The 13859-nt window shown below is 40.5% G+C and overlaps 1 pseudogene; it reads right to left on the bottom strand.

Annotated features, from left to right (window-relative positions):
- Positions 1 to 2992: 2992 nt before the first annotated feature.
- Positions 2993 to 4611, bottom strand: LOC104462218 (annotated as a pseudogene).
- Between the last annotated feature and the right edge of the window lie 9248 nt (positions 4612 to 13859).

The raw sequence follows: 13859 nt of genomic DNA, 5'->3' as shown, positions 1-13859 counted from the left end.
TAGAAACCCACAGGAATTGCTCCAAATCTTCAGTGTAATATTTTATATCATAATTTGCTTTATATTGTACTTCTGTCAACATGGCAGGTTTTATTGCTATGCTATCTTGCATCCTGAGCTGTGAAGAACAGCCTACTTGCTTTAGATCTCTAACACAGAAAGAAGGATTGAAACTATTGATCCTTGTCAGGAGATACATAAAAATCTAACACTTCAAATAAATTCACAACTTTTACAAAATGAACACTGAATTTCAACAAGGTTTGAGACAGAGAAAATCATTAGTGTACCTAGTTCAATAATCTGACTGCAGCAGGAGCTGGTATTTGATAGCACAGAGAAATAAAGCATTCTTCCCCACCATCTTCTCTTAACTGTATCCTTCCTTCCTCTTGCACTAAATGTAGTTTAGTTTAGCTAAACCTCTTTTTCTGTAATGTCTTTTTTTTTGATCTGTGAGGCAGCAGTTTTATCTGGGCCTGGGAAGGAAATAGGATGATGGTATGCTTAAAAATTTACAGGACTTAACACAGTAATTACAGAATTATTATAAACACATGCACACTCAGAGAAAACATTTTAAACTCTTTGCTACTGCTAGCTAACCTATTAATGAATTTTCAGTCTGTGGGAACACAGGAACAAAATAGTATTAACTCTGTGATTTAAAGTAAGTATTCTCTTTGATCTGAATCAGTGTTGGCACTTCATTGCTGCATTAAAATAAAATCTGTCCTGACTTCTTTTCAGATAAACATGAAATAAAATGATGATGAGTAGCACCTTTTGGCTGCAGTGTGCTTTTTCAGAGTAGCTGGAATAACACACAACACAAGACCATTAATAAATATGTAACTCCTGTGCTTCAGACCTTCCCAATTCAAGACTTTCCCTATTCAGTCTTTCATGTTTACAGAAGAAGGAACTAGGCAGGTAATGCACCTCAGGCTTCCATCCAGTAGAAAAAATAGCTTGTCCATGCTTCCCTTTTCCTCATGCCTGTGTGTTACTTCTGCTTGCTTTTACACTGACCGCAATGCTGCGTTTTGCAGCAGTCTGTTTAGGAGAGCTGTGCTGGCTTTCAGAACATCGGGAGCTAGGACAGATCCCCAGGGCTAGTCTGCATCTTCTGAATTGCTCAGGAATACGAGAGAGACAGTAAGAGGCTGAAGCAACCACTCTGTAATGCCCTGTAGAAGGAAATTCATGTGTCATAAGAAGCTCCCTGGGTTTATTACTCATGCTACTGTATTGTAGGAGGAGGCAATTTGTTTGAATTCTGTGAAAAATGAACAGTCTCTGTCCCTAGATTATTTTCTTTGGGTTGTGTCCATACATATGGGTGCAGACAGACCCAAGTTCCTGGTTAGAAGTGACACAGACAGGTTTAGGTGATGCTGTGCCTCAATAAACTGAAACTGAATGGAGCTTGTTTCCTGCAGAGCATGCTTGGGCCTGTCTGCATACTGTATCTCTGTACATGTGCCCTTTGCTGACCCTGAATTTATTATACATAAGTAGAACCAGGGTCACCAAAGCATTCTATAGCAACACTTATGCTCATCCCAGTAAGTTAACAAGTGTTGTTTATGAGTATCATGAACAGAATTTGACTCTGATATTTGCTGTCAGGAGAAGAGCTTTTGCTGCAACCTGTCAATCCTGCAGTGCTCCTATGGAGCCTGATGTGAAAGGTGAGATGTTTACAGAAGGAAATTCCCATTCCCTCTCTTCCCCTATTTTTTACTCATTCAGACGTGCAAGAATTGATACACTTCGTACAGCAGAAAACATTCCCCAAACAAACCTCTTAGCATCCTGATGTCACTCTTTACCATTAGCTTGTCTGATGGTAGATATAACAAAGGTCATACCATCTCCTAAATTTTACTTTGAAATATTTTCTAGAAGCAAAGAAAAACAGATCTAACCTGCAGCAGGTCAACATTAACATGAATAATATCATCATGAGTTTCATAAACTCTAGTTTATCCCCAGAAGTTTTACCACTGGAAACATAAGCCTGCAGAAAACTTCTCTCTTTTTTTTTTTTTTTTTTTTTTTTTTTTTTTTTTTTTAATAGCAATTGACTCATTAACTCATTACTAGGTTGTAAATTGTTTTATTTTTCTCAAGGGTCTTCTGCTATGCACAAGACATAATTATTCAGGCACAATTCTCAGTCTGTCATTCTGGAGAGATTAAAGACCTCTTGGTCTGCACAAGTTCCTTTGGTGATGCCATGCTGGAGAGTTTCTGCTGGTTGCTGGGGAGGGGCTAGTGTTACTACCCATCCTGCATCTTGGTCTCAGAGAAATGTGTACTTCCCTGTCTGCATTTTTGTCTCCTGTTTGGGATGGAATAATAGATCTATATTTTTATAAGATATATATCCATCCTCAGCCATGACATATGAATGACTATGTAGCTATTATTTGTTTAATGCACTGCTTCATTCCAAGTACTTTGTTTTTCCTAAAGAAAAAATAACCTGCGATTTTGACAGGTTTTACATACACTGACAGTAGGATTTGATTTTTCAGCATGTTTGTTTTTATTTTTTAAAGACTCTGTTCTGGTACTGGTACATACCTACTTACATATCATAGAATCATAGAGTCATAGAAAACCAGTTTGGCAGGGACCTCAAGGATCATCTGGTTCAACTTTTCTTGGAAAAGCAGAGTCTAGATAAGATGTCCCAGCACCCTGTGCAGCTGAATCTTAAAAGTGTCCAGTGTTGGGGAATCCACCAGTTCCCTGAGGAGATTATTCCAATGGCTGATTGTTCTCATTGTCACAAATTTTCTTCTTGTGTCCAGTCAGAATCTCCCCAGGAGTAACTTGTAGCCATTACCCCTCATCTTTTCCATGTGACTCCTTGTAAAAAGGGATTCTCCATCTTCTTTGTAGTCACCTTTCAAATGTTGGAACATGGTGATAAGGTCTCCCCTAAGCCTTCTTTTCTCAAGGCTGAACAAACCCAGTTCTCTCAGCCTTTCTCGTGTGGCAGGCTTCCCAGTCCTTTGATCATCTTTGTGGCCCTTCTCTGCACCCTCTCCAGCCTTTTCACATCTTTTTTGCATAGTGGAGACCAAAACTGAACACAGTCTTCTGGGTGTAGCCCGACAAGTGCTGAGTAGAGTTGGATAACGACTTCTTTATCTCTGCTGGTGATGCTCTTGTTTAGTGCAAGCCAGCATCCTGTTGGTTTTCTTTGCCACAGCAGTACACTCTTCACTCACATTGAGCTGGTTGTCCACCAGGACTGCCTGAGTCTCTCTCCACAGAGCTTCTCCCCAGCTGGGTATATCCCAGCCTGTGCTGCACTCCTGGATTATGTTTTCCCACATGCAAGACTTTACACTTGTCCTTGTTTGACTTCATAAGGTTCTTGTTAGCCCACTCTTCCAACCTATCCAAATCTTCCTGCAGGATGACTCTTCTTTCCAGAGTGTCCACTTCCCCACTCAGTTTAGTATCATTGTCAAACTTTGTCAGGATACGCTTGATTCCATCATTCAGATCCCTTATGGAGATACTAAACAGCGTTGGGCCCAATATCAAACCCTAGGGACCCCACTTGTGACAGGTTACCAGTTTGAAGAGGAGCTATTTACCACCACCCTCTGGGTGCGACCTGTCAGCCAGTTCCTTGCCCACTACACAGACCAATTGTCTGGACTGTAACCCACCAGTTTCTCTAGGAGGAGGCTGTGGGAAACAGCACTGAAAGCCTTGGAGAAATCCAGGTAGTCAATGTCCACCGCTTGCCCCACATCAACCAAGCAGGTTACTTTGTTGTAGAAGGCAATCGGGTTTGTCAAGCATGATTTGCCCTAGGTGCATCTGTCCTGTTTTTTCCCAATCACGTGCTTCATTTCACTTGTGATAGCCCCCAGGAGGATTCGTTCCATAACTTTCCCAGGGACTGAAGTAAGACTGATGGGCCTATAATTTCCTGCATCCTCCTTTAAGCCCTTCTTGTAAATGGGGGTGACATTACCCTTCTTCCGCTCTTCTGGGATGTCCCTGGATCTCCACCACTTCTCAAATATTATGAAGAGTGGCCTCACGACATGAGCCAGCTCTCTTAACACCCTCAGGTGGATATTGTCAGTACCCATCAATTTGTAGGGGTCAAGCTCCAGTAACAGTTCAAGTACCAACTCTGCTTTCACTGATGGTGGGTCTGTCTCTGTATCAACCTGGATTTTTGTTCCCAAGTCCTAGGGCCCACCAGTGCTGGTAAAGACAGAGGTGAAGCAAGTGTTGAGAATCTCTGCCTTTTCACCATTGTTTGTGACTAATTCACCTCTCCTGTTTAACAGTGGGACAATATTTTCCTTCTGTTTCTGCTTGTTGTTTACATACCTGAAGAACCTTTTCTTGTAGTTTTTGACATCTGGCCAATTTCAATTCGAGCTGAGCTTTTGCTTTTCTAACTGCATCTCTGCACGCCCTGGCAATGTCCTTGTAGTTCTCAGTGGGTATTTGTCTGGTTTTCTGTCTCTGGTATGCTTGTCTTTTGGTTTTGAGCAGATTCAGAAGCTCGCAGTTAAGGCAAGAGGGTCTCTTCCTCTGCCTACTTCCCTTACATTTAAAGGGCATTAACTTTGTGCTTCCAGAAGAGCACAAAACTTCTTTAAAAACTCCCAGCACTCTCTAGCTCCTTTATCCTCCATGGAAGCTTCCCATGGAACCTCTCCCAACTGAGCTCTAAATGAGCTCAATTTTCCTCTCCTAAAATTTAACCTCCAGCATGCTCAGCAGGATCTCAAACTACACACTGCTGTGGTCGCTGCAGCCAAGGCTATCACTAACTGAGATATCACAAAGCAAGTTTTCTTGGTTTGTGCGTAGCGAGTCCAGCAGTGCGTCATTCTTGGTTGGCATGTCTAATATTTCTATGAGGAAGCAGTCCTCTACGCATTTCAGGAACTTAATAGATGATGTGTGAACTGCTGTGCTGGTTTTTCCAACAAAAGTCTGGATAGTTGAAGTCACCTGTAACAACCGGGTTCTGTTGACCTGAAGCTTGCTTAAGTGGCCTAAATATTGCTTCATTGGCCTTATTGTCTGGCTTTAGAGGTCAGTAGCAGATGCCTACTGTAAGATCCCCCTTGAAGATGATCCCTCTCATCCTGACCCAGAGACATTTGACAGGGATTCCACAATAGCCGTAGTTGACTTCTATACATTCAAGGTTCTTCTTAAAATAGAACGTGACTCTTCCTTCTCTTCTTCCATGCCTGTCATTGCAAAACAGTCTATAGCCATGTGAGTTCATGATTGTCCAGCCATGTGAGTTGTCCCACCAAGTTTCAGTTATACCTATGATACCATAACTTTCTGACCAGGCATGGAGCTCCAGTTCCTCCTTTTTTTTTTTTTTCCACAGGCTGTGTGCATTGGTATACATACACTTGAGGTGGTTGATATTATGGTTCTCATTTTGGGGGGCAGCTAAGGTACATTTATCACTGCTCCCCAGTTGGCTGCAACAGCGTGAGTGTTGCCACTTTGGACCTTGCCCCCCGAGTCCTTCAGTTTAAAGTCCGTCTCACCAAGTTGGCCAGCCTGCTGCTGAAGAATCCTTTGCCTCTTCTAGACAGGTGGATCTCATCCCTCCCTAACAGACTACAGACATCAAAGAATGTCCCGTTGTCAAAACCCCCATGATGGCACCATCTACGAAGACAGAAGTTGATTTGCATTATAGGTCTATTTCTGGCTGCCCTCTTTCCTCTAACTGGTAAAATGGAAGGAAAGGTGGCTTAGGCACCAATACTTTTTGCTTGCAGCCCCAAGGCTTTTTTAGCCTTCCTTGATTCTGCTCCAGTTCCAGCTTGCAATGTCATTTGTGCCTACATGAAACGGAGGCAACAGATAGTAGTCTGTGCTCTTGACAATTTGTGGCACCCTCTAAGCAACATCTTGGACCTTATCTCCCAGAAGGCAGCATATCTTTCATGACTCCCTGCCAGGCTGGCAGATGAGCGTCTCAGTGCCATTTAACAGAGTCACCCACTACAAGCACTCATTATTTCTTTTTGTGGTATCCACTGTGTGCTGCTGGTAGTTTCCCCTTGCAGACCAACCTTACTCATGGGTGTCTACAGCTGTTAAAGCTTCATATCTGTCTTTTTTTGTAATGGTGGAGGGTGGAGACTGAAGCAGAGTCCTGCTTTTGTGGGTGACCACGGCCCAAGGTGCCTCATTCTCTGTGGCGTCTGCCACAGGAGCATGGTTCTGAAACCACTTATTTATCTCCATCTCGGCCCCTCTAACACTGTTCAGCCTTTTAACTGTTTCCTGCAATTTGGTCACTTGACGCACCAGATCATCAACCTGTGCATGTCTTTTGCAGGTACTCACCTTTTCTCCAGGAGAAGGGTCTGGGCTCCTGTTGCAACCTACCATCTGTACTGAAGTCTCCTTCCTTACCAGTTACATCTGGGTGGGAACATCAGACATCTCAGAAGCTTTCTCTGCAGAAACACTGATTTTAACTTTGAGGTGAGTGCCCACCATCCTGGCAGAGAACTAGAGCACTCCCCTGGGCTGGGGGCCTACAAGTAGTGTGCGCAGCCCTTCTTGTGTGCCCTGCTGCACAAACTGCTGTGCCCTCTCAATCCCTTCCCGCAGGCTCTGTTTGCAGCTCTGTCGCAGTTGCTCCCAGCAAGTCCCGAGTTGTGATAGCCTCTCTTGTGAGAGCTGGTGGCTCCTGGAGGAACCCTCTACCCTTCCTCGAGTGTCCCTGGCTCTGGGATACCCCCTGGACAGCTCAGTCTGGTGCTCAGCCACAGAACCTCCCATTGCCATAGCTGTGTGCCTTGCTGACTGAGATACCTACCTAAGTTTTTTCTTTTCATGTATTTCTCTTTTCTGGTCTGTTTGAGGATCTCTCTGTTTTCATACTGTGGGGCTCCTTCACATGGGAAATCAGCAGTCCTGCTCACAGTGTTCTTTCAGTAGCATGTTTTAAAGATGTTTGGGAGTACACTTTAAAATGCCTTTTGATAGTTTGTTCTTGTTTTCTGCCAAAATGGCTTCTTATCCTTGAATGCACGTATAGATATCATACATGCAAACACAGTTGCTGATGTCCTTTATCAATTTGTGTGTATTTCTGGTCAGATGGCTGTAGGGACCTTGAAGTAAAAGCTGTGAACTATTCCTTCTGTTGTAGCAAAGCCCCAAGCATTGACTCATTGGCATCACATTGTACATTTGCCTATTTATTCCCATCATGGCATAGGACAGGGGAGCTAGTGACCAGCAGCCAGACTTACAAAGCTCTTGCTTATTCATCTGCTATATGCCTCAAAACATTTGCATGCATCTGAGAAGATGTATTGTCAATGAGTTTATTTCACATGTTTAGGCACAGGTATTTGCTGTATTGGGTTCACTGGTTTTTTTAGATTCGTGTTAGAGCGGGAGATTAACAAGTGTCCTGAATATGATACTGCATTTAAATACTATACTGGCTTACTTATTTTATTTTAATTTATTTTAGCTTTAATTCCCTCCTTCCTTCTAAAAGATAGGGGATGTTGTAGTCTTTACCTGCAATGGTTTTGTCATGTCTCTCCACGAATATTTCCTAAAGCCAGCAGCGCACTCACTGACTTGTAATATAGATATCAGTTTGTTTTGGTAGTGCTACTGATAATTTTCTCTCATGATTTTTTTTCCTGAAGATCAGTATTTACTTTGTAATGTTCAACTTGTAGCAAAGCAATTGGATTTCTCACACAACGTAACTTGTCAAAATCAGTCTTGCTGCACTGAAGTGCTGAAGTGTATTCTTCCATCCTTCTTATTACTTTTTAGTAGTCAGATTTAATAACTATTTTGTTTAAACAATTTGGACATATGCCTCTAAATAATTACTGTTCCACTTACCCAAGTTCTGGTTCTTCTGACTTCAGCAATGCTTTTTGCTTTCTTTGATTATTTTCATTATTTTTCCTTCTGAATTTATACAAACATCATTAAGAACCAGGCCCCTGAAGCACCAAGAGGAAGCTCCTGCACTTGGAAGTAGTCAGACCATTAGCTGACAGAGCTGCCACTCTGTGCCTCGTGAGCCACCAAACTCCACCTCGATACTGCAGTACTCGACTGCAGCACTCGGCTGCTCAAAATGCTGTCATAAGTCATGATGTCAGTATTTGGCTTTTTAAAATTTTTAATTTAGCTCTTGTACCTATTCATAGAAAGTTTCTTATCCCACACCCAATGTTACTAAGTTCATGTATTCACTGTTAGTTTATCCAGGGGCTGCAACACTTCTGAACTTTGAGTCTAGATAGTTTCGCTTGGTAGTCTACTTGTAATTCATATTTTCCTAATTGTGTTTTGTCTATGTAATTTGAATTTGTCTGGGTTTTAGGTTTCTTTTTCTATTTTCCACAGTGCTCTGGAAGTCTCTATAGTGTGGTGCATTCACTGATGTCCTGCCATCTATTTGGCATGCTGTTTCCTATTTGCGTGATGCTTTGTCTTTGCATCTGGTGCTTCTCTGAGCTTTCCAAGTCTTTTCATTTTTTTTGGCCATTTTGCACTGCATTAATAGCCTCCATGCAGTCACTTCTCTCAGTTCCTGCGTGTTTCCTTGATATATTGCAATACGATTGTTTCAATTTGTCTTAAAGTTTTGGCATAATGATATCTCTTGTCACAGTTACTGTTAGCAAGTCAGGATACTTCATTTCAATGTTAGATTTACCAGAAGTCATATGGAAGATACAGATAAATTTCTACCAGTACTAGTTGGGCACTGAGACAGAGCTGTATCTAACCTTGTTCTTTCATCAGGATTTTACCATTATATCCCCACATTTGCTGTCCCAATATCTTTCTCTGCTTGTTTGCAGTATGCATTTGGTATGTTAACTTTTTGCCTTGCTTTTTTTTTTTTTTTTTTTGTGCACAGCAGATAAAAACTGCTGTGATTCACATCCTGGACTGAACTTGGCATTTTCTCTAAATTTCCACTTGACCAAAGCATTTAGTTATTAGCATGAAAGCTAAAAATATTCTCCATTGTGCTCCTGAACCTTTGATCCCTGTTACTAGTAACAAATTACTGCATCTTTTAAAAACTGTTAGTTGCATGGCTCAGCTACTTTTTGCAATGTAACAATATTCCAACTGATTGCTTGTGCAATGGTGGTTGTTGAAAAGGTGTCTTTTTATTATCTCCTTTGGGAAACAAAATGCTTCTAGAGTAGTTCTTGTACTGCACTTGGGTCCTCCTGCTTGGACTCTGACCTATCTAGCCAGTAATAGAATATGCAGCAACCTCTGTTCATAATATTGCATTGTTACATTTGTTTTCTTTTTAATGATTTTTATCTAAACCTATTATTGTTAATTAGTTGTAACATTGTTAACTGAGGAACATCAGTTTGCAGTGAGTATTGCTTCCTCTTTTTGTCTGTGAATAATATTATTATGCCTTCAGGAACTGATTCACTTTGGCCATCATGTTCAAGGCAAAACACCAAATAGGGGGAACCAGGACATCACAGTACTCAGGCTTTTCTTCTTCCTCCCTAACCCCTGTCTGCTCTCCTCAAACAGTGTAAATAAATCCCTAAGTTAACATGTCTCTCCTCTCCCTGTGTCACTTTCACTCTTTAGCTACTTATTTTTGAAGACTTCTGTTCAGTGTCAGGAGGGGTTGCACCAGATGACAGCTCGCAATTAGTACTCCCGTAGGCACAAGACAAACCAAAGAGAAAAAAAGAAGAATTAAAAAAAAGGGAGAGAGAAGGAAATGAAGGTCTGATCCCTCCCACTTTCACAGAACAGATGGGATTGAAGCTACAAAATCATAAGGTATATATGTGGGATTTTAATTTTCCAAGAATAGAAAATTCTGTGTTAGAAGAGATCCCTGTGCAGGGGATGTAGATCTACACCATATTTAAAGAAAAGTAATATAGAAAACAGTGAATGGGAAATATGTTTTAGAAGGAACGAAACATCATTTTGTGTGCCATTACAAAAATGAGTCGGGAGCAAAATCATCTGCTGGTTATATTAAACTTCCAATGGCGTATGTCCACAAAAAGCTTGGCATCATGGCTGTCAGTTAAGGAATAACCTCATATTTTAAGGATAAAGGCCAGGAAAAAGACACAATTAGAGGCCCTTGTCTCAGCTTCTTTAAATTAGTATTTAACACTCTCTGTAATTATTATTTACTTGTAATGAGCCAGTAAACCATTAAAACTAAGCAGGAGGCTTATTTCTGCTATGCACACTCATGAAATGATGTTCAATAGAATTGCTTCTGTTTTTACAGTTATACAAGCATGAAATCAATGATCAATGTTTTTTCTTAACCTCTCAATGCAGTTTTATTTTCAAAATCACTCTTCTGGCCCAGACTTCCTATTCATTTTCTAACATGAGTAATGATTCCTTAAACATAAAATATCGTTAGTTGCACATCAATATAAGTGTAGAAATATAACTACCTTCTGCCAGAGATAAGCATGAATTTTCCATTCAAACTGTTTTTGAAGTTGCCTTTAGTTCATGCCTCTGAACTTTACTCACCCTAAAAAGTCGAATTATGCAGAATTTCAAGGAGCTCTGGGGAAGCATGAATAAAGTCTAAAAAATCCATTTCATTTGGGGAGGTCATGGTGAAAAGTCATGTAGCTTAGTGAAGTCTCTGACTCCTGCCTGGATGCCTCAAATTATTGAGGTCTATGACTGTCACAATATAGAAAATTCTGGATCTTTTGCCTCTATTCTTATTTATAGAGGACAGACTGTTTCAACTCTACAGTCACACTTATTTCTCTGAAACATATCTGCCAACTGTGGTTGCAAACGTTACAGTCAGCTGTGATCTTTATGATGAACTCACTTGGCCACCTTACCGCTTAACCTTAGCCTTAAATCCCCCATAGGTCTTCAAGAGAACCAAGTGAGGAGGCAGGCTGATGAAAACTGCATTCTGCTTTTTGCTTTCAGCTTGTGTGAGGTGCAGTGAGTCCTCAAATAACATGGATTAGGCACAGCCTCTAACTCCTTTTGCAAGGTAATAAACAGCTTGCATTTAGATGTACTTATTGTTGGGATATCCCCCGGGACGTATGGTTTCTAAGATCATTCTACTTAGGGCATACTGAAATGCATCTTGCCTTCTGTCCCGCTTGCACAGTTGGGTTGTCATTCCGTAGAACCCTGCTGTGAAGATGGGAAGTAGCAAAGGCAGGTGCCCAGAAATAATCTAAATGTAGCTGTATCAACTTTTTGAGTCATCAAGTCTTGCAAGCAACCTTGCAGTAATGACAAGTTTAGAGAGGCTCATGGAAGAAGATCTGCTTCAGATGCTACAGTCAAAAGTCCATTTGACACTAACATTTAATAAAACAAAGCCCTGTAGTAAAAGACTGAAAGCTAGACGATGTGCCTTGAGAGGAAAATAGGAGAAGCTGACAGCTTAGTCCTCGAGGTCCTTGAAATAGCATTTTTAGAGGGAACAATTTTGAAAGACAAACTCCCAAGGTGTCTCTTAGAAAGTGAGGAATGACTATATTAATGAGGAGGAGAAAAGTCTCCAAAAATATAAACGTAAAAGTAAAAAAAATAACAGTGGAAGAGAAGGCCCTAGAAATGTGACCTAGGGAAAACAAATCCCTTCTCCTAAGGATAGATTTTGTAATAAACTTAAACTAGAGCATGAGCAGGATAACCAAACCAGCCACTTGAGATCTGAATGCCCCAAGAAACATCTTTATTCCCTGCTTACATCTTATTTCTAACTGCAGACAATACTTGAAGAAATGAGAGCCCAACCCAAGAGGCCAAACTGTGCGACTAATGCATCCCTGTTTAGATATCAAACTGGAGTCTTTACATAGGTGACGGGTTGCTTCATTCTTGTCTTCCTATAGTTATTATTGACTAAATATATTCCTGTCATAAAATCCCCTTTCACTTGATTAGCCTGGCACAGTCAGAGCTGCTCTGTAATTACAGAATTCATCCCCCAAGCTGTCCCTATTTTTCCTGCTTCCTTGTCCCACTGGAAATCAAAGTTATCTGCTGTTCTGTGTCAGGCAGTCCCGCAGCTGCAGCTCGGTGTTTTTTGCCCTAGTTCTTGCTCCCTATCCCCATTTCCCTTCCCTCTTAGCTGTGGGCAGACACTGGATCTCCTGATGGATATAGTTGTCAGCCAGAGAGAAGAGGTCCACGTACTGTGGGTGCCACAAATATTCATAGATGTTGTCACTGTGGCTGAGACACAAGCCTGCTTATGTCCTAAGATTGCACCCGGTAGAGGACTAGAAGGATGCACCAAGCATAAAGCATGGAAATGCACCCTTATTTGGATTCAGCTCTTGTATTTTCAGTCCTTCCTGCTAATGGGGAACATGGTGGCTGGACACAGGAACCTGCTCTTGGATTGCCCAGGAACCAGATGCTTTTGTGTATCTTTCAGGGACAAGTTTTAGTGAATTCTCCCCTATGGTCTTTTCTCCTCCCTCTCCCTTACCTGGTCATACAGGAGAACTAAGCTTACAGGTTCGGAGTTATCTTAAATGAATGGATTTTTTAAAAATAATTTTTATTTACCGGTAATTGTAATACAGAGATTCTGTGAACTATAAACTGTCATGTCATGCATAAAAGGAATGTTAATGTTGAAGTCAAATTCTAGCTGTACTCATAAGCTCCATAAATCACAACTATAAATAGACCTGAGTTAGTGCCATGGGGAAAGACTCTGAATATTCATAAGGCTCTCATTTCATATTTTATCACCAGAATAAGCCTTGAAACCATAGGCAGTTTGCATCCAGTGAATCGGTGGCATTACGATAACAAAATACATCAGTGTGATAAACAACCGATATCTGCAGATCATCTATATTGTCCTTGTGTGTAAAGTGAAAGCCATTTATTCAAATGTCATAAATAGCTACTTTGATTAATAACATGAATTGCCCTTGATAAGGTGCTGGTTTTTTGAGCATATCTGGATGCTAAATATATTATGATATTCAGAAAAGAAGAAAATATTTTTTCATGTTTCTTACACATACTGTAATTATTATTCATTACTTTCATTGCATCATAGAGGCAAATGATGCATTATGAAAAAAAATTCCCTTCTCTGAAGATTTTGTAATTTAAAGGACCCCAAATTCTTCCTTCAGAAACACCTATTTGTGTCTGAACAATTTTTTTTTTCAGTAAATGGTAAATCCCCAGAAAAAAAAAAAAAAAGTGCTTTGGAACAATCACACTAATCATGCTTATAAAGTGGATTTTGTAATTATTGTGAGCAGAAAAGCTGATGGAACAGATATAAAAATTAAATTAGCATTTTATTTCACCATTTCAAAGAATCTTTTTTTATTGCCATTTAAAGAGGAGAAATCCCTTCCAAATACATTTCTTTTTAAATGTCTAAAAAGAGGGGAAAAATCTTTTCAAAAAGGACAAAGTAATGAGAGGGGAAACTAATTTTAGCTCAGGCTGAAGGAGCTGGACAGGAAACTCCACGTATGTAAATGAGAGTAGATTTTGTCTCTAATTTGTGATACAAATGACAGACAGAGATAATATGCAAGCAGTTTAGATGAGAACAAATATTGATAAGCAGTTCAGTTATGTGAAAACCAAGAGAAAAACAAATGTCAACTGCCTGCGGTTATAAAAAGAGTTGCTTGGAGGCAAAATGTACTTTTGAGGTCATTTCTGGTTACCTTGCTATATGCAACACAGTGATGTGGTTGAATAGCTCAGGAGAACTCCTGAACATTTATTTGAATTTTGCAGTAGGAATCAATTCAACTGTATCAAAGCTGAGTTGAAGTGTA

This window comes from Pterocles gutturalis, unplaced genomic scaffold (assembly GCF_000699245.1).
Source record: "Pterocles gutturalis isolate BGI_N339 unplaced genomic scaffold, ASM69924v1 scaffold5637, whole genome shotgun sequence".
Taxonomy (NCBI): domain Eukaryota; kingdom Metazoa; phylum Chordata; class Aves; order Pterocliformes; family Pteroclidae; genus Pterocles; species Pterocles gutturalis.
Note: the sequence above shows the minus strand (reverse complement) of the source record. Positions and strands in the feature narration are given on the sequence as shown.